Source organism: Rhinoderma darwinii, unplaced genomic scaffold (assembly GCF_050947455.1).
Source record: "Rhinoderma darwinii isolate aRhiDar2 unplaced genomic scaffold, aRhiDar2.hap1 Scaffold_549, whole genome shotgun sequence".
Lineage (NCBI taxonomy): Eukaryota > Metazoa > Chordata > Amphibia > Anura > Rhinodermatidae > Rhinoderma > Rhinoderma darwinii.
Genome location: NW_027464099.1, coordinates 59,249 through 81,237, shown reverse-complemented (window position 1 = coordinate 81,237; position 21,989 = coordinate 59,249). Strand labels below are relative to the sequence as shown.

Below are 21,989 nucleotides of genomic sequence, written 5' to 3'. Positions count from 1 at the left end.
AGGGAGGGCGGAGAGAAGACAAGGAAGGTGAATGAGGTGTTCCAATGTGAAATGCCGGAAACACAGAAACACAGACGACACACAACAAGAGGTGGCAATCTATTCATTAATTGCATTTAATCAATGAGCTCATTATCACTCATGCATTGTCCAACAGGTGTTGAAATAATGGGATTAAAAGGGGAGATCCCTTCAGAAAGACAGAAACAATAGCAAAGACAAAAAACACTTTTGGAATCTGCTTTTAGTCAACACATAAGGAAAGGGTGCACCGGTCCTGGAAATACTGCAATACCAGGTCAATGCGTGGAGTGGACAGAGCAAGCTCTATTTCCATCTCCCTGTTCTAAAAATCCATTTAATATATGGTCCCCAGATAGGGGACGTATCAGATATTAAACTGATAAGAACAGATACTACACTTGATCTTAGCCAAAAGGCCGAGAAGCGATAACCCGAACGGGCCGCGCGTTGCCCGAGCCTGCCCGATACTGCTGTTCAGCCCTTGCAGCGATTCAGCCTACTTCTAGGCAATTCCATGGGGCCCTGCAGGCTCACACACTCACAGCTACACGGGAGGTGAATAAAGGCCGGAGAGGAAGCCAGACAGGATTTGCTTCTTTTGCTTGCACCACAATGCAGTGCTGAAAGAGGAGGAATCTACATAAAAACGCCTTCCTGGCAACGCCCAAATGCCCTGCTGCCATGCAGATAAACACTGGCAGCGGCAGCAAGTGCATGCCCACAGCCACCCCTTGTTCCTTCACACCTTGTATCAGCTGTAATCCAGTCCAGTCCAGTGCTGCCTGCTGAGCAGCACTGACCAACACTGCCTGGGCCCAGGCTTTTATCTCTGAGGCCCCATTATGATGTCAGAAAGCTGGCTCTGGAATCCTGAGGGCTCCACTATGACACGTGCAAAGTTCCGTCTGAACTTTATATAAGACGGTGAGGCTCAGTCAGTCACTCAGTGTTGCCTGAGAGGGCAACACTGCAACAGCCGGCCGCCAGGCTGTCTTTTTTTTGCACAGCTAGTTGCCTCCAGGAGGCCACAAGAGGGAGACAAGGGACTGCAAAATGGAAAATAGGCATCCACCAACTTTACAGACAACTTCTCCTTGCTCCTACAACCTCCATCCTTGCACAGTTTGTTATTCTTCTAGGTAACATAGTAACAAATCCAAATTGCTGCTCTCTTTGTAGGCAAGCAAGGCTTTGTTGCAACTGCAATTCTTACTTCTTCTTGAAATGTAGGGACGACAGTACATTCCATCACATCCATCTAGTGTACACAGGTAGGTCCATTGTGGCGGGCAGGCGAGCGGGCGGGCTGCTTTATTGGCTGTTTGCTGTTCCCCTACTCCACTCCACTATTTGACTGTTGTGCTGCATCAATCAATCAATCAATCAATCAATCAATCAATCAATCAATCAGTGGCTGGCTCAGGTGCAGCTCTTTAACTTACCTAAAAGGGAGGGCGGAGAGAAGACAAGGAAGGTGAATGAGGTGTTCCAATGTGAAATGCCGGAAACACAGAAACACAGACGACACACAACAAGAGGTGGCAATCTATTCATTAATTGCATTTAATCAATGAGCTCATTATCACTCATGCATTGTCCAACAGGTGTTGAAATAATGGGATTAAAAGGGGAGATCCCTTCAGAAAGACAGAAACAATAGCAAAGACAAAAAACACTTTTGGAATCTGCTTTTAGTCAACACATAAGGAAAGGGTGCACCGGTCCTGGAAATACTGCAATACCAGGTCAATGCGTGGAGTGGACAGAGCAAGCTCTATTTCCATCTCCCTGTTCTAAAAATCCATTTAATATATGGTCCCCAGATAGGGGACGTATCAGATATTAAACTGATAAGAACAGATACTACACTTGATCTTAGCCAAAAGGCCGAGAAGCGATAACCCGAACGGGCCGCGCGTTGCCCGAGCCTGCCCGATACTGCTGTTCAGCCCTTGCAGCGATTCAGCCTACTTCTAGGCAATTCCATGGGGCCCTGCAGGCTCACACACTCACAGCTACACGGGAGGTGAATAAAGGCCGGAGAGGAAGCCAGACAGGATTTGCTTCTTTTGCTTGCACCACAATGCAGTGCTGAAAGAGGAGGAATCTACATAAAAACGCCTTCCTGGCAACGCCCAAATGCCCTGCTGCCATGCAGATAAACACTGGCAGCGGCAGCAAGTGCATGCCCACAGCCACCCCTTGTTCCTTCACACCTTGTATCAGCTGTAATCCAGTCCAGTCCAGTGCTGCCTGCTGAGCAGCACTGACCAACACTGCCTGGGCCCAGGCTTTTATCTCTGAGGCCCCATTATGATGTCAGAAAGCTGGCTCTGGAATCCTGAGGGCTCCACTATGACACGTGCAAAGTTCCGTCTGAACTTTATATAAGACGGTGAGGCTCAGTCAGTCACTCAGTGTTGCCTGAGAGGGCAACACTGCAACAGCCGGCCGCCAGGCTGTCTTTTTTTTGCACAGCTAGTTGCCTCCAGGAGGCCACAAGAGGGAGACAAGGGACTGCAAAATGGAAAATAGGCATCCACCAACTTTACAGACAACTTCTCCTTGCTCCTACAACCTCCATCCTTGCACAGTTTGTTATTCTTCTAGGTAACATAGTAACAAATCCAAATTGCTGCTCTCTTTGTAGGCAAGCAAGGCTTTGTTGCAACTGCAATTCTTACTTCTTCTTGAAATGTAGGGACGACAGTACATTCCATCACATCCATCTAGTGTACACAGGTAGGTCCATTGTGGCGGGCAGGCGAGCGGGCGGGCTGCTTTATTGGCTGTTTGCTGTTCCCCTACTCCACTCCACTATTTGACTGTTGTGCTGCATCAATCAATCAATCAATCAATCAATCAATCAATCAATCAATCAATCAATCAATCAATCAATCAATCAGTGGCTGGCTCAGGTGCAGCTCTTTAACTTACCTAAAGGGAGGGCGGAGAGAAGACAAGGAAGGTGAATGAGGTGTTCCAATGTGAAATGCCGGAAACACAGAAACACAGACGACACACAACAAGAGGTGGCAATCTATTCATTAATTGCATTTAATCAATGAGCTCATTATCACTCATGCATTGTCCAACAGGTGTTGAAATAATGGGATTAAAAGGGGAGATCCCTTCAGAAAGACAGAAACAATAGCAAAGACAAAAAACACTTTTGGAATCTGCTTTTAGTCAACACATAAGGAAAGGGTGCACCGGTCCTGGAAATACTGCAATACCAGGTCAATGCGTGGAGTGGACAGAGCAAGCTCTATTTCCATCTCCCTGTTCTAAAAATCCATTTAATATATGGTCCCCAGATAGGGGACGTATCAGATATTAAACTGATAAGAACAGATACTACACTTGATCTTAGCCAAAAGGCCGAGAAGCGATAACCCGAACGGGCCGCGCGTTGCCCGAGCCTGCCCGATACTGCTGTTCAGCCCTTGCAGCGATTCAGCCTACTTCTAGGCAATTCCATGGGGCCCTGCAGGCTCACACACTCACAGCTACACGGGAGGTGAATAAAGGCCGGAGAGGAAGCCAGACAGGATTTGCTTCTTTTGCTTGCACCACAATGCAGTGCTGAAAGAGGAGGAATCTACATAAAAACGCCGTCCTGGCAACGCCCAAATGCCCTGCTGCCATGCAGATAAACACTGGCAGCGGCAGCAAGTGCATGCCCACAGCCACCCCTTGTTCCTTCACACCTTGTATCAGCTGTAATCCAGTCCAGTCCAGTGCTGCCTGCTGAGCAGCACTGACCAACACTGCCTGGGCCCAGGCTTTTATCTCTGAGGCCCCATTATGATGTCAGAAAGCTGGCTCTGGAATCCTGAGGGCTCCACTATGACACGTGCAAAGTTCCGTCTGAACTTTATATAAGACGGTGAGGCTCAGTCAGTCACTCAGTGTTGCCTGAGAGGGCAACACTGCAACAGCCGGCCGCCAGGCTGTCTTTTTTTTGCACAGCTAGTTGCCTCCAGGAGGCCACAAGAGGGAGACAAGGGACTGCAAAATGGAAAATAGGCATCCACCAACTTTACAGACAACTTCTCCTTGCTCCTACAACCTCCATCCTTGCACAGTTTGTTATTCTTCTAGGTAACATAGTAACAAATCCAAATTGCTGCTCTCTTTGTAGGCAAGCAAGGCTTTGTTGCAACTGCAATTCTTACTTCTTCTTGAAATGTAGGGACGACAGTACATTCCATCACATCCATCTAGTGTACACAGGTAGGTCCATTGTGGCGGGCAGGCGAGCGGGCGGGCTGCTTTATTGGCTGTTTGCTGTTCCCCTACTCCACTCCACTATTTGACTGTTGTGCTGCATCAATCAATCAATCAATCAATCAATCAATCAATCAATCAGTGGCTGGCTCAGGTGCAGCTCTTTAACTTACCTAAAAGGGAGGGCGGAGAGAAGACAAGGAAGGTGAATGAGGTGTTCCAATGTGAAATGCCGGAAACACAGAAACACAGACGACACACAACAAGAGGTGGCAATCTATTCATTAATTGCATTTAATCAATGAGCTCATTATCACTCATGCATTGTCCAACAGGTGTTGAAATAATGGGATTAAAAGGGGAGATCCCTTCAGAAAGACAGAAACAATAGCAAAGACAAAAAACACTTTTGGAATCTGCTTTTAGTCAACACATAAGGAAAGGGTGCACCGGTCCTGGAAATACTGCAATACCAGGTCAATGCGTGGAGTGGACAGAGCAAGCTCTATTTCCATCTCCCTGTTCTAAAAATCCATTTAATATATGGTCCCCAGATAGGGGACGTATCAGATATTAAACTGATAAGAACAGATACTACACTTGATCTTAGCCAAAAGGCCGAGAAGCGATAACCCGAACGGGCCGCGCGTTGCCCGAGCCTGCCCGATACTGCTGTTCAGCCCTTGCAGCGATTCAGCCTACTTCTAGGCAATTCCATGGGGCCCTGCAGGCTCACACACTCACAGCTACACGGGAGGTGAATAAAGGCCGGAGAGGAAGCCAGACAGGATTTGCTTCTTTTGCTTGCACCACAATGCAGTGCTGAAAGAGGAGGAATCTACATAAAAACGCCTTCCTGGCAACGCCCAAATGCCCTGCTGCCATGCAGATAAACACTGGCAGCGGCAGCAAGTGCATGCCCACAGCCACCCCTTGTTCCTTCACACCTTGTATCAGCTGTAATCCAGTCCAGTCCAGTGCTGCCTGCTGAGCAGCACTGACCAACACTGCCTGGGCCCAGGCTTTTATCTCTGAGGCCCCATTATGATGTCAGAAAGCTGGCTCTGGAATCCTGAGGGCTCCACTATGACACGTGCAAAGTTCCGTCTGAACTTTATATAAGACGGTGAGGCTCAGTCAGTCACTCAGTGTTGCCTGAGAGGGCAACACTGCAACAGCCGGCCGCCAGGCTGTCTTTTTTTTGCACAGCTAGTTGCCTCCAGGAGGCCACAAGAGGGAGACAAGGGACTGCAAAATGGAAAATAGGCATCCACCAACTTTACAGACAACTTCTCCTTGCTCCTACAACCTCCATCCTTGCACAGTTTGTTATTCTTCTAGGTAACATAGTAACAAATCCAAATTGCTGCTCTCTTTGTAGGCAAGCAAGGCTTTGTTGCAACTGCAATTCTTACTTCTTCTTGAAATGTAGGGACGACAGTACATTCCATCACATCCATCTAGTGTACACAGGTAGGTCCATTGTGGCGGGCAGGCGAGCGGGCGGGCTGCTTTATTGGCTGTTTGCTGTTCCCCTACTCCACTCCACTATTTGACTGTTGTGCTGCATCAATCAATCAATCAATCAATCAATCAATCAATCAATCAATCAATCAATCAGTGGCTGGCTCAGGTGCAGCTCTTTAACTTACCTAAAAGGGAGGGCGGAGAGAAGACAAGGAAGGTGAATGAGGTGTTCCAATGTGAAATGCCGGAAACACAGAAACACAGACGACACACAACAAGAGGTGGCAATCTATTCATTAATTGCATTTAATCAATGAGCTCATTATCACTCATGCATTGTCCAACAGGTGTTGAAATAATGGGATTAAAAGGGGAGATCCCTTCAGAAAGACAGAAACAATAGCAAAGACAAAAAACACTTTTGGAATCTGCTTTTAGTCAACACATAAGGAAAGGGTGCACCGGTCCTGGAAATACTGCAATACCAGGTCAATGCGTGGAGTGGACAGAGCAAGCTCTATTTCCATCTCCCTGTTCTAAAAATCCATTTAATATATGGTCCCCAGATAGGGGACGTATCAGATATTAAACTGATAAGAACAGATACTACACTTGATCTTAGCCAAAAGGCCGAGAAGCGATAACCCGAACGGGCCGCGCGTTGCCCGAGCCTGCCCGATACTGCTGTTCAGCCCTTGCAGCGATTCAGCCTACTTCTAGGCAATTCCATGGGGCCCTGCAGGCTCACACACTCACAGCTACACGGGAGGTGAATAAAGGCCGGAGAGGAAGCCAGACAGGATTTGCTTCTTTTGCTTGCACCACAATGCAGTGCTGAAAGAGGAGGAATCTACATAAAAACGCCTTCCTGGCAACGCCCAAATGCCCTGCTGCCATGCAGATAAACACTGGCAGCGGCAGCAAGTGCATGCCCACAGCCACCCCTTGTTCCTTCACACCTTGTATCAGCTGTAATCCAGTCCAGTCCAGTGCTGCCTGCTGAGCAGCACTGACCAACACTGCCTGGGCCCAGGCTTTTATCTCTGAGGCCCCATTATGATGTCAGAAAGCTGGCTCTGGAATCCTGAGGGCTCCACTATGACACGTGCAAAGTTCCGTCTGAACTTTATATAAGACGGTGAGGCTCAGTCAGTCACTCAGTGTTGCCTGAGAGGGCAACACTGCAACAGCCGGCCGCCAGGCTGTCTTTTTTTTGCACAGCTAGTTGCCTCCAGGAGGCCACAAGAGGGAGACAAGGGACTGCAAAATGGAAAATAGGCATCCACCAACTTTACAGACAACTTCTCCTTGCTCCTACAACCTCCATCCTTGCACAGTTTGTTATTCTTCTAGGTAACATAGTAACAAATCCAAATTGCTGCTCTCTTTGTAGGCAAGCAAGGCTTTGTTGCAACTGCAATTCTTACTTCTTCTTGAAATGTAGGGACGACAGTACATTCCATCACATCCATCTAGTGTACACAGGTAGGTCCATTGTGGCGGGCAGGCGAGCGGGCGGGCTGCTTTATTGGCTGTTTGCTGTTCCCCTACTCCACTCCACTATTTGACTGTTGTGCTGCATCAATCAATCAATCAATCAATCAATCAATCAATCAATCAATCAATCAGTGGCTGGCTCAGGTGCAGCTCTTTAACTTACCTAAAAGGGAGGGCGGAGAGAAGACAAGGAAGGTGAATGAGGTGTTCCAATGTGAAATGCCGGAAACACAGAAACACAGACGACACACAACAAGAGGTGGCAATCTATTCATTAATTGCATTTAATCAATGAGCTCATTATCACTCATGCATTGTCCAACAGGTGTTGAAATAATGGGATTAAAAGGGGAGATCCCTTCAGAAAGACAGAAACAATAGCAAAGACAAAAAACACTTTTGGAATCTGCTTTTAGTCAACACATAAGGAAAGGGTGCACCGGTCCTGGAAATACTGCAATACCAGGTCAATGCGTGGAGTGGACAGAGCAAGCTCTATTTCCATCTCCCTGTTCTAAAAATCCATTTAATATATGGTCCCCAGATAGGGGACGTATCAGATATTAAACTGATAAGAACAGATACTACACTTGATCTTAGCCAAAAGGCCGAGAAGCGATAACCCGAACGGGCCGCGCGTTGCCCGAGCCTGCCCGATACTGCTGTTCAGCCCTTGCAGCGATTCAGCCTACTTCTAGGCAATTCCATGGGGCCCTGCAGGCTCACACACTCACAGCTACACGGGAGGTGAATAAAGGCCGGAGAGGAAGCCAGACAGGATTTGCTTCTTTTGCTTGCACCACAATGCAGTGCTGAAAGAGGAGGAATCTACATAAAAACGCCTTCCTGGCAACGCCCAAATGCCCTGCTGCCATGCAGATAAACACTGGCAGCGGCAGCAAGTGCATGCCCACAGCCACCCCTTGTTCCTTCACACCTTGTATCAGCTGTAATCCAGTCCAGTCCAGTGCTGCCTGCTGAGCAGCACTGACCAACACTGCCTGGGCCCAGGCTTTTATCTCTGAGGCCCCATTATGATGTCAGAAAGCTGGCTCTGGAATCCTGAGGGCTCCACTATGACACGTGCAAAGTTCCGTCTGAACTTTATATAAGACGGTGAGGCTCAGTCAGTCCCTCAGTGTTGCCTGAGAGGGCAACACTGCAACAGCCGGCCGCCAGGCTGTCTTTTTTTTGCACAGCTAGTTGCCTCCAGGAGGCCACAAGAGGGAGACAAGGGACTGCAAAATGGAAAATAGGCATCCACCAACTTTACAGACAACTTCTCCTTGCTCCTACAACCTCCATCCTTGCACAGTTTGTTATTCTTCTAGGTAACATAGTAACAAATCCAAATTGCTGCTCTCTTTGTAGGCAAGCAAGGCTTTGTTGCAACTGCAATTCTTACTTCTTCTTGAAATGTAGGGACGACAGTACATTCCATCACATCCATCTAGTGTACACAGGTAGGTCCATTGTGGCGGGCAGGCGAGCGGGCGGGCTGCTTTATTGGCTGTTTGCTGTTCCCCTACTCCACTCCACTATTTGACTGTTGTGCTGCATCAATCAATCAATCAATCAATCAATCAATCAATCAATCAATCAATCAGTGGCTGGCTCAGGTGCAGCTCTTTAACTTACCTAAAAGGGAGGGCGGAGAGAAGACAAGGAAGGTGAATGAGGTGTTCCAATGTGAAATGCCGGAAACACAGAAACACAGACGACACACAACAAGAGGTGGCAATCTATTCATTAATTGCATTTAATCAATGAGCTCATTATCACTCATGCATTGTCCAACAGGTGTTGAAATAATGGGATTAAAAGGGGAGATCCCTTCAGAAAGACAGAAACAATAGCAAAGACAAAAAACACTTTTGGAATCTGCTTTTAGTCAACACATAAGGAAAGGGTGCACCGGTCCTGGAAATACTGCAATACCAGGTCAATGCGTGGAGTGGACAGAGCAAGCTCTATTTCCATCTCCCTGTTCTAAAAATCCATTTAATATATGGTCCCCAGATAGGGGACGTATCAGATATTAAACTGATAAGAACAGATACTACACTTGATCTTAGCCAAAAGGCCGAGAAGCGATAACCCGAACGGGCCGCCAGCGATTCAGCCTACTTCTAGGCAATTCCATGGGGCCCTGCAGGCTCACACACTCACAGCTACACGGGAGGTGAATAAAGGCCGGAGAGGAAGCCAGACAGGATTTGCTTCTTTTGCTTGTACCACAATGCAGTGCTGAAAGAGGAGGAATCTACATAAAAACGCCTTCCTGGCAACGCCCAAATGCCCTGCTGCCATGCAGATAAACACTGGCAGCGGCAGCAAGTGCATGCCCACAGCCACCCCTTGTTCCTTCACACCTTGTATCAGCTGTAATCCAGTCCAGTCCAGTGCTGCCTGCTGAGCAGCACTGACCAACACTGCCTGGGCCCAGGCTTTTATCTCTGAGGCCCCATTATGATGTCAGAAAGCTGGCTCTGGAATCCTGAGGGCTCCACTATGACACGTGCAAAGTTCCGTCTGAACTTTATATAAGACGGTGAGGCTCAGTCAGTCACTCAGTGTTGCCTGAGAGGGCAACACTGCAACAGCCGGCCGCCAGGCTGTCTTTTTTTTGCACAGCTAGTTGCCTCCAGGAGGCCACAAGAGGGAGACAAGGGACTGCAAAATGGAAAATAGGCATCCACCAACTTTACAGACAACTTCTCCTTGCTCCTACAACCTCCATCCTTGCACAGTTTGTTATTCTTCTAGGTAACATAGTAACAAATCCAAATTGCTGCTCTCTTTGTAGGCAAGCAAGGCTTTGTTGCAACTGCAATTCTTACTTCTTCTTGAAATGTAGGGACGACAGTACATTCCATCACATCCATCTAGTGTACACAGGTAGGTCCATTGTGGCGGGCAGGCGAGCGGGCGGGCTGCTTTATTGGCTGTTTGCTGTTCCCCTACTCCACTCCACTATTTGACTGTTGTGCTGCATCAATCAATCAATCAATCAATCAATCAATCAATCAATCAATCAATCAATCAATCAATCAGTGGCTGGCTCAGGTGCAGCTCTTTAACTTACCTAAAAGGGAGGGCGGAGAGAAGACAAGGAAGGTGAATGAGGTGTTCCAATGTGAAATGCCGGAAACACAGAAACACAGACGACACACAACAAGAGGTGGCAATCTATTCATTAATTGCATTTAATCAATGAGCTCATTATCACTCATGCATTGTCCAACAGGTGTTGAAATAATGGGATTAAAAGGGGAGATCCCTTCAGAAAGACAGAAACAATAGCAAAGACAAAAAACACTTTTGGAATCTGCTTTTAGTCAACACATAAGGAAAGGGTGCACCGGTCCTGGAAATACTGCAATACCAGGTCAATGCGTGGAGTGGACAGAGCAAGCTCTATTTCCATCTCCCTGTTCTAAAAATCCATTTAATATATGGTCCCCAGATAGGGGACGTATCAGATATTAAACTGATAAGAACAGATACTACACTTGATCTTAGCCAAAAGGCCGAGAAGCGATAACCCGAACGGGCCGCGCGTTGCCCGAGCCTGCCCGATACTGCTGTTCAGCCCTTGCAGCGATTCAGCCTACTTCTAGGCAATTCCATGGGGCCCTGCAGGCTCACACACTCACAGCTACACGGGAGGTGAATAAAGGCCGGAGAGGAAGCCAGACAGGATTTGCTTCTTTTGCTTGCACCACAATGCAGTGCTGAAAGAGGAGGAATCTACATAAAAATGCCTTCCTGGCAACGCCCAAATGCCCTGCTGCCATGCAGATAAACACTGGCAGCGGCAGCAAGTGCATGCCCACAGCCACCCCTTGTTCCTTCACACCTTGTATCAGCTGTAATCCAGTCCAGTCCAGTGCTGCCTGCTGAGCAGCACTGACCAACACTGCCTGGGCCCAGGCTTTTATCTCTGAGGCCCCATTATGATGTCAGAAAGCTGGCTCTGGAATCCTGAGGGCCCCACTATGACACGTGCAAAGTTCCGTCTGAACTTTATATAAGACGGTGAGGCTCAGTCAGTCACTCAGTGTTGCCTGAGAGGGCAACACTGCAACAGCCGGCCGCCAGGCTGTCTTTTTTTTGCACAGCTAGTTGCCTCCAGGAGGCCACAAGAGGGAGACAAGGGACTGCAAAATGGAAAATAGGCATCCACCAACTTTACAGACAACTTCTCCTTGCTCCTACAACCTCCATCCTTGCACAGTTTGTTATTCTTCTAGGTAACATAGTAACAAATCCAAATTGCTGCTCTCTTTGTAGGCAAGCAAGGCTTTGTTGCAACTGCAATTCTTACTTCTTCTTGAAATGTAGGGACGACAGTACATTCCATCACATCCATCTAGTGTACACAGGTAGGTCCATTGTGGCGGGCAGGCGAGCGGGCGGGCTGCTTTATTGGCTGTTTGCTGTTCCCCTACTCCACTCCACTATTTGACTGTTGTGCTGCATCAATCAATCAATCAATCAATCAATCAATCAATCAATCAATCAATCAATCAGTGGCTGGCTCAGGTGCAGCTCTTTAACTTACCTAAAAGGGAGGGCGGAGAGAAGACAAGGAAGGTGAATGAGGTGTTCCAATGTGAAATGCCGGAAACACAGAAACACAGACGACACACAACAAGAGGTGGCAATCTATTCATTAATTGCATTTAATCAATGAGCTCATTATCACTCATGCATTGTCCAACAGGTGTTGAAATAATGGGATTAAAAGGGGAGATCCCTTCAGAAAGACAGAAACAATAGCAAAGACAAAAAACACTTTTGGAATCTGCTTTTAGTCAACACATAAGGAAAGGGTGCACCGGTCCTGGAAATACTGCAATACCAGGTCAATGCGTGGAGTGGACAGAGCAAGCTCTATTTCCATCTCCCTGTTCTAAAAATCCATTTAATATATGGTCCCCAGATAGGGGACGTATCAGATATTAAACTGATAAGAACAGATACTACACTTGATCTTAGCCAAAAGGCCGAGAAGCGATAACCCGAACGGGCCGCGCGTTGCCCGAGCCTGCCCGATACTGCTGTTCAGCCCTTGCAGCGATTCAGCCTACTTCTAGGCAATTCCATGGGGCCCTGCAGGCTCACACACTCACAGCTACACGGGAGGTGAATAAAGGCCGGAGAGGAAGCCAGACAGGATTTGCTTCTTTTGCTTGCACCACAATGCAGTGCTGAAAGAGGAGGAATCTACATAAAAACGCCTTCCTGGCAACGCCCAAATGCCCTGCTGCCATGCAGATAAACACTGGCAGCGGCAGCAAGTGCATGCCCACAGCCACCCCTTGTTCCTTCACACCTTGTATCAGCTGTAATCCAGTCCAGTCCAGTGCTGCCTGCTGAGCAGCACTGACCAACACTGCCTGGGCCCAGGCTTTTATCTCTGAGGCCCCATTATGATGTCAGAAAGCTGGCTCTGGAATCCTGAGGGCTCCACTATGACACGTGCAAAGTTCCGTCTGAACTTTATATAAGACGGTGAGGCTCAGTCAGTCACTCAGTGTTGCCTGAGAGGGCAACACTGCAACAGCCGGCCGCCAGGCTGTCTTTTTTTTGCACAGCTAGTTGCCTCCAGGAGGCCACAAGAGGGAGACAAGGGACTGCAAAATGGAAAATAGGCATCCACCAACTTTACAGACAACTTCTCCTTGCTCCTACAACCTCCATCCTTGCACAGTTTGTTATTCTTCTAGGTAACATAGTAACAAATCCAAATTGCTGCTCTCTTTGTAGGCAAGCAAGGCTTTGTTGCAACTGCAATTCTTACTTCTTCTTGAAATGTAGGGACGACAGTACATTCCATCACATCCATCTAGTGTACACAGGTAGGTCCATTGTGGCGGGCAGGCGAGCGGGCGGGCTGCTTTATTGGCTGTTTGCTGTTCCCCTACTCCACTCCACTATTTGACTGTTGTGCTGCATCAATCAATCAATCAATCAATCAATCAATCAATCAATCAATCAATCAATCAATCAATCAGTGGCTGGCTCAGGTGCAGCTCTTTAACTTACCTAAAAGGGAGGGCGGAGAGAAGACAAGGAAGGTGAATGAGGTGTTCCAATGTGAAATGCCGGAAACACAGAAACACAGACGACACACAACAAGAGGTGGCAATCTATTCATTAATTGCATTTAATCAATGAGCTCATTATCACTCATGCATTGTCCAACAGGTGTTGAAATAATGGGATTAAAAGGGGAGATCCCTTCAGAAAGACAGAAACAATAGCAAAGACAAAAAACACTTTTGGAATCTGCTTTTAGTCAACACATAAGGAAAGGGTGCACCGGTCCTGGAAATACTGCAATACCAGGTCAATGCGTGGAGTGGACAGAGCAAGCTCTATTTCCATCTCCCTGTTCTAAAAATCCATTTAATATATGGTCCCCAGATAGGGGACGTATCAGATATTAAACTGATAAGAACAGATACTACACTTGATCTTAGCCAAAAGGCCGAGAAGCGATAACCCGAACGGGCCGCGCGTTGCCCGAGCCTGCCCGATACTGCTGTTCAGCCCTTGCAGCGATTCAGCCTACTTCTAGGCAATTCCATGGGGCCCTGCAGGCTCACACACTCACAGCTACACGGGAGGTGAATAAAGGCCGGAGAGGAAGCCAGACAGGATTTGCTTCTTTTGCTTGCACCACAATGCAGTGCTGAAAGAGGAGGAATCTACATAAAAACGCCTTCCTGGCAACGCCCAAATGCCCTGCTGCCATGCAGATAAACACTGGCAGCGGCAGCAAGTGCATGCCCACAGCCACCCCTTGTTCCTTCACACCTTGTATCAGCTGTAATCCAGTCCAGTCCAGTGCTGCCTGCTGAGCAGCACTGACCAACACTGCCTGGGCCCAGGCTTTTATCTCTGAGGCCCCATTATGATGTCAGAAAGCTGGCTCTGGAATCCTGAGGGCTCCACTATGACACGTGCAAAGTTCCGTCTGAACTTTATATAAGACGGTGAGGCTCAGTCAGTCACTCAGTGTTGCCTGAGAGGGCAACACTGCAACAGCCGGCCGCCAGGCTGTCTTTTTTTTGCACAGCTAGTTGCCTCCAGGAGGCCACAAGAGGGAGACAAGGGACTGCAAAATGGAAAATAGGCATCCACCAACTTTACAGACAACTTCTCCTTGCTCCTACAACCTCCATCCTTGCACAGTTTGTTATTCTTCTAGGTAACATAGTAACAAATCCAAATTGCTGCTCTCTTTGTAGGCAAGCAAGGCTTTGTTGCAACTGCAATTCTTACTTCTTCTTGAAATGTAGGGACGACAGTACATTCCATCACATCCATCTAGTGTACACAGGTAGGTCCATTGTGGCGGGCAGGCGAGCGGGCGGGCTGCTTTATTGGCTGTTTGCTGTTCCCCTACTCCACTCCACTATTTGACTGTTGTGCTGCATCAATCAATCAATCAATCAATCAATCAATCAATCAATCAATCAATCAATCAATCAATCAATCAGTGGCTGGCTCAGGTGCAGCTCTTTAACTTACCTAAAAGGGAGGGCGGAGAGAAGACAAGGAAGGTGAATGAGGTGTTCCAATGTGAAATGCCGGAAACACAGAAACACAGACGACACACAACAAGAGGTGGCAATCTATTCATTAATTGCATTTAATCAATGAGCTCATTATCACTCATGCATTGTCCAACAGGTGTTGAAATAATGGGATTAAAAGGGGAGATCCCTTCAGAAAGACAGAAACAATAGCAAAGACAAAAAACACTTTTGGAATCTGCTTTTAGTCAACACATAAGGAAAGGGTGCACCGGTCCTGGAAATACTGCAATACCAGGTCAATGCGTGGAGTGGACAGAGCAAGCTCTATTTCCATCTCCCTGTTCTAAAAATCCATTTAATATATGGTCCCCAGATAGGGGACGTATCAGATATTAAACTGATAAGAACAGATACTACACTTGATCTTAGCCAAAAGGCCGAGAAGCGATAACCCGAACGGGCCACGCGTTGCCCGAGCCTGCCCGATACTGCTGTTCAGCCCTTGCAGCGATTCAGCCTACTTCTAGGCAATTCCATGGGGCCCTGCAGGCTCACACACTCACAGCTACACGGGAGGTGAATAAAGGCCGGAGAGGAAGCCAGACAGGATTTGCTTCTTTTGCTTGTACCACAATGCAGTGCTGAAAGAGGAGGAATCTACATAAAAACGCCTTCCTGGCAACGCCCAAATGCCCTGCTGCCATGCAGATAAACACTGGCAGCGGCAGCAAGTGCATGCCCACAGCCACCCCTTGTTCCTTCACACCTTGTATCAGCTGTAATCCAGTCCAGTCCAGTGCTGCCTGCTGAGCAGCACTGACCAACACTGCCTGGGCCCAGGCTTTTATCTCTGAGGCCCCATTATGATGTCAGAAAGCTGGCTCTGGAATCCTGAGGGCTCCACTATGACACGTGCAAAGTTCCGTCTGAACTTTATATAAGACGGTGAGGCTCAGTCAGTCACTCAGTGTTGCCTGAGAGGGCAACACTGCAACAGCCGGCCGCCAGGCTGTCTTTTTTTTGCACAGCTAGTTGCCTCCAGGAGGCCACAAGAGGGAGACAAGGGACTGCAAAATGGAAAATAGGCATCCACCAACTTTACAGACAACTTCTCCTTGCTCCTACAACCTCCATCCTTGCACAGTTTGTTATTCTTCTAGGTAACATAGTAACAAATCCAAATTGCTGCTCTCTTTGTAGGCAAGCAAGGCTTTGTTGCAACTGCAATTCTTACTTCTTCTTGAAATGTAGGGACGACAGTACATTCCATCACATCCATCTAGTGTACACAGGTAGGTCCATTGTGGCGGGCAGGCGAGCGGGCGGGCTGCTTTATTGGCTGTTTGCTGTTCCCCTACTCCACTCCACTATTTGACTGTTGTGCTGCATCAATCAATCAATCAATCAATCAATCAATCAATCAATCAATCAATCAATCAGTGGCTGGCTCAGGTGCAGCTCTTTAACTTACCTAAAAGGGAGGGCGGAGAGAAGACAAGGAAGGTGAATGAGGTGTTCCAATGTGAAATGCCGGAAACACAGAAACACAGACGACACACAACAAGAGGTGGCAATCTATTCATTAATTGCATTTAATCAATGAGCTCATTATCACTCATGCATTGTCCAACAGGTGTTGAAATAATGGGATTAAAAGGGGAGATCCCTTCAGAAAGACAGAAACAATAGCAAAGACAAAAAACACTTTTGGAATCTGCTTTTAGTCAACACATAAGGAAAGGGTGCACCGGTCCTGGAAATACTGCAATACCATGCAATACCAGGTCAATGCGTGGAGTGGACAGAGCAAGCTCTATTTCCATCTCCCTGTTCTAAAAATCCATTTAATATATGGTCCCCAGATAGGGGACGTATCAGATATTAAACTGATAAGAACAGATACTACACTTGATCTTAGCCAAAAGGCCGAGAAGCGATAACCCGAACGGGCCGCGCGTTGCCCGAGCCTGCCCGATACTGCTGTTCAGCCCTTGCAGCGATTCAGCCTACTTCTAGGCAATTCCATGGGGCCCTGCAGGCTCACACACTCACAGCTACACGGGAGGTGAATAAAGGCCGGAGAGGAAGCCAGACAGGATTTGCTTCTTTTGCTTGCACCACAATGCAGTGCTGAAAGAGGAGGAATCTACATAAAAACGCCTTCCTGGCAACGCCCAAATGCCCTGCTGCCATGCAGATAAACACTGGCAGCGGCAGCAAGTGCATGCCCACAGCCACCCCTTGTTCCTTCACACCTTGTATCAGCTGTAATCCAGTCCAGTCCAGTGCTGCCTGCTGAGCAGCACTGACCAACACTGCCTGGGCCCAGGCTTTTATCTCTGAGGCCCCATTATGATGTCAGAAAGCTGGCTCTGGAATCCTGAGGGCTCCACTATGACACGTGCAAAGTTCCGTCTGAACTTTATATAAGACGGTGAGGCTCAGTCAGTCACTCAGTGTTGCCTGAGAGGGCAACACTGCAACAGCCGGCCGCCAGGCTGTCTTTTTTTTGCACAGCTAGTTGCCTCCAGGAGGCCACAAGAGGGAGACAAGGGACTGCAAAATGGAAAATAGGCATCCACCAACTTTACAGACAACTTCTCCTTGCTCCTACAACCTCCATCCTTGCACAGTTTGTTATTCTTCTAGGTAACATAGTAACAAATCCAAATTGCTGCTCTCTTTGTAGGCAAGCAAGGCTTTGTTGCAACTGCAATTCTTACTTCTTCTTGAAATGTAGGGACGACAGTACATTCCATCACATCCATCTAGTGTACACAGGTAGGTCCATTGTGGCGGGCAGGCGAGCGGGCGGGCTGCTTTATTGGCTGTTTGCTGTTCCCCTACTCCACTCCACTATTTGACTGTTGTGCTGCATCAATCAATCAATCAATCAATCAATCAATCAATCAATCAATCAATCAATCAGTGGCTGGCTCAGGTGCAGCTCTTTAACTTACCTAAAAGGGAGGGCGGAGAGAAGACAAGGAAGGTGAATGAGGTGTTCCAATGTGAAATGCCGGAAACACAGAAACACAGACGACACACAACAAGAGGTGGCAATCTATTCATTAATTGCATTTAATCAATGAGCTCATTATCACTCATGCATTGTCCAACAGGTGTTGAAATAATGGGATTAAAAGGGGAGATCCCTTCAGAAAGACAGAAACAATAGCAAAGACAAAAAACACTTTTGGAATCTGCTTTTAGTCAACACATAAGGAAAGGGTGCACCGGTCCTGGAAATACTGCAATACCAGGTCAATGCGTGGAGTGGACAGAGCAAGCTCTATTTCCATCTCCCTGTTCTAAAAATCCATTTAATATATGGTCCCCAGATAGGGGACGTATCAGATATTAAACTGATAAGAACAGATACTACACTTGATCTTAGCCAAAAGGCCGAGAAGCGATAACCCGAACGGGCCGCGCGTTGCCCGAGCCTGCCCGATACTGCTGTTCAGCCCTTGCAGCGATTCAGCCTACTTCTAGGCAATTCCATGGGGCCCTGCAGGCTCACACACTCACAGCTACACGGGAGGTGAATAAAGGCCGGAGAGGAAGCCAGACAGGATTTGCTTCTTTTGCTTGCACCACAATGCAGTGCTGAAAGAGGAGGAATCTACATAAAAATGCCTTCCTGGCAACGCCCAAATGCCCTGCTGCCATGCAGATAAACACTGGCAGCGGCAGCAAGTGCATGCCCACAGCCACCCCTTGTTCCTTCACACCTTGTATCAGCTGTAATCCAGTCCAGTCCAGTGCTGCCTGCTGAGCAGCACTGACCAACACTGCCTGGGCCCAGGCTTTTATCTCTGAGGCCCCATTATGATGTCAGAAAGCTGGCTCTGGAATCCTGAGGGCCCCACTATGACACGTGCAAAGTTCCGTCTGAACTTTATATAAGACGGTGAGGCTCAGTCAGTCACTCAGTGTTGCCTGAGAGGGCAACACTGCAACAGCCGGCCGCCAGGCTGTCTTTTTTTTGCACAGCTAGTTGCCTCCAGGAGGCCACAAGAGGGAGACAAGGGACTGCAAAATGGAAAATAGGCATCCACCAACTTTACAGACAACTTCTCCTTGCTCCTACAACCTCCATCCTTGCACAGTTTGTTATTCTTCTAGGTAACATAGTAACAAATCCAAATTGCTGCTCTCTTTGTAGGCAAGCAAGGCTTTGTTGCAACTGCAATTCTTACTTCTTCTTGAAATGTAGGGACGACAGTACATTCCATCACATCCATCTAGTGTACACAGGTAGGTCCATTGTGGCGGGCAGGCGAGCGGGCGGGCTGCTTTATTGGCTGTTTGCTGTTCCCCTACTCCACTCCACTATTTGACTGTTGTGCTGCATCAATCAATCAATCAATCAATCAATCAATCAATCAATCAATCAATCAAGTGGCTGGCTCAGGTGCAGCTCTTTAACTTACCTAAAAGGGAGGGCGGAGAGAAGACAAGGAAGGTGAATGAGGTGTTCCAATGTGAAATGCCGGAAACACAGAAACACAGACGACACACAACAAGAGGTGGCAATCTATTCATTAATTGCATTTAATCAATGAGCTCATTATCACTCATGCATTGTCCAACAGGTGTTGAAATAATGGGATTAAAAGGGGAGATCCCTTCAGAAAGACAGAAACAATAGCAAAGACAAAAAACACTTTTGGAATCTGCTTTTAGTCAACACATAAGGAAAGGGTGCACCGGTCCTGGAAATACTGCAATACCAGGTCAATGCGTGGAGTGGACAGAGCAAGCTCTATTTCCATCTCCCTGTTCTAAAAATCCATTTAATATATGGTCCCCAGATAGGGGACGTATCAGATATTAAACTGATAAGAACAGATACTACACTTGATCTTAGCCAAAAGGCCGAGAAGCGATAACCCGAACGGGCCGCGCGTTGCCCGAGCCTGCCCGATACTGCTGTTCAGCCCTTGCAGCGATTCAGCCTACTTCTAGGCAATTCCATGGGGCCCTGCAGGCTCACACACTCACAGCTACACGGGAGGTGAATAAAGGCCGGAGAGGAAGCCAGACAGGATTTGCTTCTTTTGCTTGCACCACAATGCAGTGCTGAAAGAGGAGGAATCTACATAAAAACGCCTTCCTGGCAACGCCCAAATGCCCTGCTGCCATGCAGATAAACACTGGCAGCGGCAGCAAGTGCATGCCCACAGCCACCCCTTGTTCCTTCACACCTTGTATCAGCTGTAATCCAGTCCAGTCCAGTGCTGCCTGCTGAGCAGCACTGACCAACACTGCCTGGGCCCAGGCTTTTATCTCTGAGGCCCCATTATGATGTCAGAAAGCTGGCTCTGGAATCCTGAGGGCTCCACTATGACACGTGCAAAGTTCCGTCTGAACTTTATATAAGACGGTGAGGCTCAGTCAGTCACTCAGTGTTGCCTGAGAGGGCAACACTGCAACAGCCGGCCGCCAGGCTGTCTTTTTTTTGCACAGCTAGTTGCCTCCAGGAGGCCACAAGAGGGAGACAAGGGACTGCAAAATGGAAAATAGGCATCCACCAACTTTACAGACAACTTCTCCTTGCTCCTACAACCTCCATCCTTGCACAGTTTGTTATTCTTCTAGGTAACATAGTAACAAATCCAAATTGCTGCTCTCTTTGTAGGCAAGCAAGGCTTTGTTGCAACTGCAATTCTTACTTCTTCTTGAAATGTAGGGACGACAGTACATTCCATCACATCCATCTAGTGTACACAGGTAGGTCCATTGTGGCGGGCAGGCGAGCGGGCGGGCTGCTTTATTGGCTGTTTGCTGTTCCCCTACTCCACTCCACTATTTGACTGTTGTGCTGCATCAATCAATCAATCAATCAATCAATCAATCAATCAATCAATCAATCAATCAGTGGCTGGCTCAGGTGCAGCTCTTTAACTTACCTAAAAGGGAGGGCGGAGAGAAGACAAGGAAGGTGAATGAGGTGTTCCAATGTGAAATGCCGGAAACACAGAAACACAGACGACACACAACAAGAGGTGGCAATCTATTCATTAATTGCATTTAATCAATGAGCTCATTATCACTCATGCATTGTCCAACAGGTGTTGAAATAATGGGATTAAAAGGGGAGATCCCTTCAGAAAGACAGAAACAATAGCAAAGACAAAAAACACTTTTGGAATCTGCTTTTAGTCAACACATAAGGAAAGGGTGCACCGGTCCTGGAAATACTGCAATACCAGGTCAATGCGTGGAGTGGACAGAGCAAGCTCTATTTCCATCTCCCTGTTCTAAAAATCCATTTAATATATGGTCCCCAGATAGGGGACGTATCAGATATTAAACTGATAAGAACAGATACTACACTTGATCTTAGCCAAAAGGCCGAGAAGCGATAACCCGAACGGGCCGCGCGTTGCCCGAGCCTGCCCGATACTGCTGTTCAGCCCTTGCAGCGATTCAGCCTACTTCTAGGCAATTCCATGGGGCCCTGCAGGCTCACACACTCACAGCTACACGGGAGGTGAATAAAGGCCGGAGAGGAAGCCAGACAGGATTTGCTTCTTTTGCTTGCACCACAATGCATTGCTGAAAGAGGAGGAATCTACATAAAAACGCCTTCCTGGCAACGCCCAAATGCCCTGCTGCCATGCAGATAAACACTGGCAGCGGCAGCAAGTGCATGCCCACAGCCACCCCTTGTTCCTTCACACCTTGTATCAGCTGTAATCCAGTCCAGTCCAGTGCTGCCTGCTGAGCAGCACTGACCAACACTGCCTGGGCCCAGGCTTTTATCTCTGAGGCCCCATTATGATGTCAGAAAGCTGGCTCTGGAATCCTGAGGGCTCCACTATGACACGTGCAAAGTTCCGTCTGAACTTTATATAAGACGGTGAGGCTCAGTCAGTCACTCAGTGTTGCCTGAGAGGGCAACACTGCAACAGCCGGCCGCCAGGCTGTCTTTTTTTTGCACAGCTAGTTGCCTCCAGGAGGCCACAAGAGGGAGACAAGGGACTGCAAAATGGAAAATAGGCATCCACCAACTTTACAGACAACTTCTCCTTGCTCCTACAACCTCCATCCTTGCACAGTTTGTTATTCTTCTAGGTAACATAGTAACAAATCCAAATTGCTGCTCTCTTTGTAGGCAAGCAAGGCTTTGTTGCAACTGCAATTCTTACTTCTTCTTGAAATGTAGGGACGACAGTACATTCCATCACATCCATCTAGTGTACACAGGTAGGT

The 21,989-nt window shown here is 47.8% G+C and overlaps 14 non-coding genes and 1 pseudogene across 14 annotated transcripts; all 15 read right to left on the bottom strand.

Annotated features, from left to right (window-relative positions):
- Nucleotides 1-261: 261 nt before the first annotated feature.
- LOC142723478 (U2 spliceosomal RNA) lies at nt 262-452 on the bottom strand. Its single transcript, XR_012875671.1, has one exon. It is a non-coding gene; the product is annotated as a U2 spliceosomal RNA (small nuclear RNA).
- Nucleotides 453-1,732: 1,280 nt separating this feature from the next.
- On the bottom strand, nt 1,733-1,923 carry LOC142723477 (U2 spliceosomal RNA). Its single transcript, XR_012875670.1, has one exon. It is a non-coding gene; the product is annotated as a U2 spliceosomal RNA (small nuclear RNA).
- A 1,303-nt stretch (nt 1,924-3,226) lies between these two features.
- Nucleotides 3,227-3,417, bottom strand: LOC142723476 (U2 spliceosomal RNA). The gene has a single exon (XR_012875669.1). It is a non-coding gene; the product is annotated as a U2 spliceosomal RNA (small nuclear RNA).
- A 1,276-nt stretch (nt 3,418-4,693) lies between these two features.
- On the bottom strand, nt 4,694-4,884 carry LOC142723475 (U2 spliceosomal RNA). The gene has a single exon (XR_012875668.1). It is a non-coding gene; the product is annotated as a U2 spliceosomal RNA (small nuclear RNA).
- Nucleotides 4,885-6,172: 1,288 nt separating this feature from the next.
- On the bottom strand, nt 6,173-6,363 carry LOC142723473 (U2 spliceosomal RNA). The gene has a single exon (XR_012875667.1). It is a non-coding gene; the product is annotated as a U2 spliceosomal RNA (small nuclear RNA).
- A 1,284-nt stretch (nt 6,364-7,647) lies between these two features.
- LOC142723471 (U2 spliceosomal RNA) lies at nt 7,648-7,838 on the bottom strand. Its single transcript, XR_012875665.1, has one exon. It is a non-coding gene; the product is annotated as a U2 spliceosomal RNA (small nuclear RNA).
- A 1,284-nt stretch (nt 7,839-9,122) lies between these two features.
- On the bottom strand, nt 9,123-9,313 carry LOC142723470 (U2 spliceosomal RNA). Its single transcript, XR_012875664.1, has one exon. It is a non-coding gene; the product is annotated as a U2 spliceosomal RNA (small nuclear RNA).
- A 1,256-nt stretch (nt 9,314-10,569) lies between these two features.
- Nucleotides 10,570-10,760, bottom strand: LOC142723469 (U2 spliceosomal RNA). The gene has a single exon (XR_012875663.1). It is a non-coding gene; the product is annotated as a U2 spliceosomal RNA (small nuclear RNA).
- A 1,288-nt stretch (nt 10,761-12,048) lies between these two features.
- Nucleotides 12,049-12,239, bottom strand: LOC142723468 (U2 spliceosomal RNA). The gene has a single exon (XR_012875662.1). It is a non-coding gene; the product is annotated as a U2 spliceosomal RNA (small nuclear RNA).
- A 1,296-nt stretch (nt 12,240-13,535) lies between these two features.
- On the bottom strand, nt 13,536-13,726 carry LOC142723467 (U2 spliceosomal RNA). Its single transcript, XR_012875661.1, has one exon. It is a non-coding gene; the product is annotated as a U2 spliceosomal RNA (small nuclear RNA).
- A 1,300-nt stretch (nt 13,727-15,026) lies between these two features.
- On the bottom strand, nt 15,027-15,217 carry LOC142723466 (U2 spliceosomal RNA). The gene has a single exon (XR_012875660.1). It is a non-coding gene; the product is annotated as a U2 spliceosomal RNA (small nuclear RNA).
- Nucleotides 15,218-16,505: 1,288 nt separating this feature from the next.
- On the bottom strand, nt 16,506-16,706 carry LOC142723435 (U2 spliceosomal RNA; annotated as a pseudogene).
- Nucleotides 16,707-17,994: 1,288 nt separating this feature from the next.
- LOC142723465 (U2 spliceosomal RNA) lies at nt 17,995-18,185 on the bottom strand. Its single transcript, XR_012875659.1, has one exon. It is a non-coding gene; the product is annotated as a U2 spliceosomal RNA (small nuclear RNA).
- A 1,285-nt stretch (nt 18,186-19,470) lies between these two features.
- Nucleotides 19,471-19,661, bottom strand: LOC142723464 (U2 spliceosomal RNA). Its single transcript, XR_012875658.1, has one exon. It is a non-coding gene; the product is annotated as a U2 spliceosomal RNA (small nuclear RNA).
- A 1,288-nt stretch (nt 19,662-20,949) lies between these two features.
- LOC142723462 (U2 spliceosomal RNA) lies at nt 20,950-21,140 on the bottom strand. Its single transcript, XR_012875657.1, has one exon. It is a non-coding gene; the product is annotated as a U2 spliceosomal RNA (small nuclear RNA).
- Between the last annotated feature and the right edge of the window lie 849 nt (nt 21,141-21,989).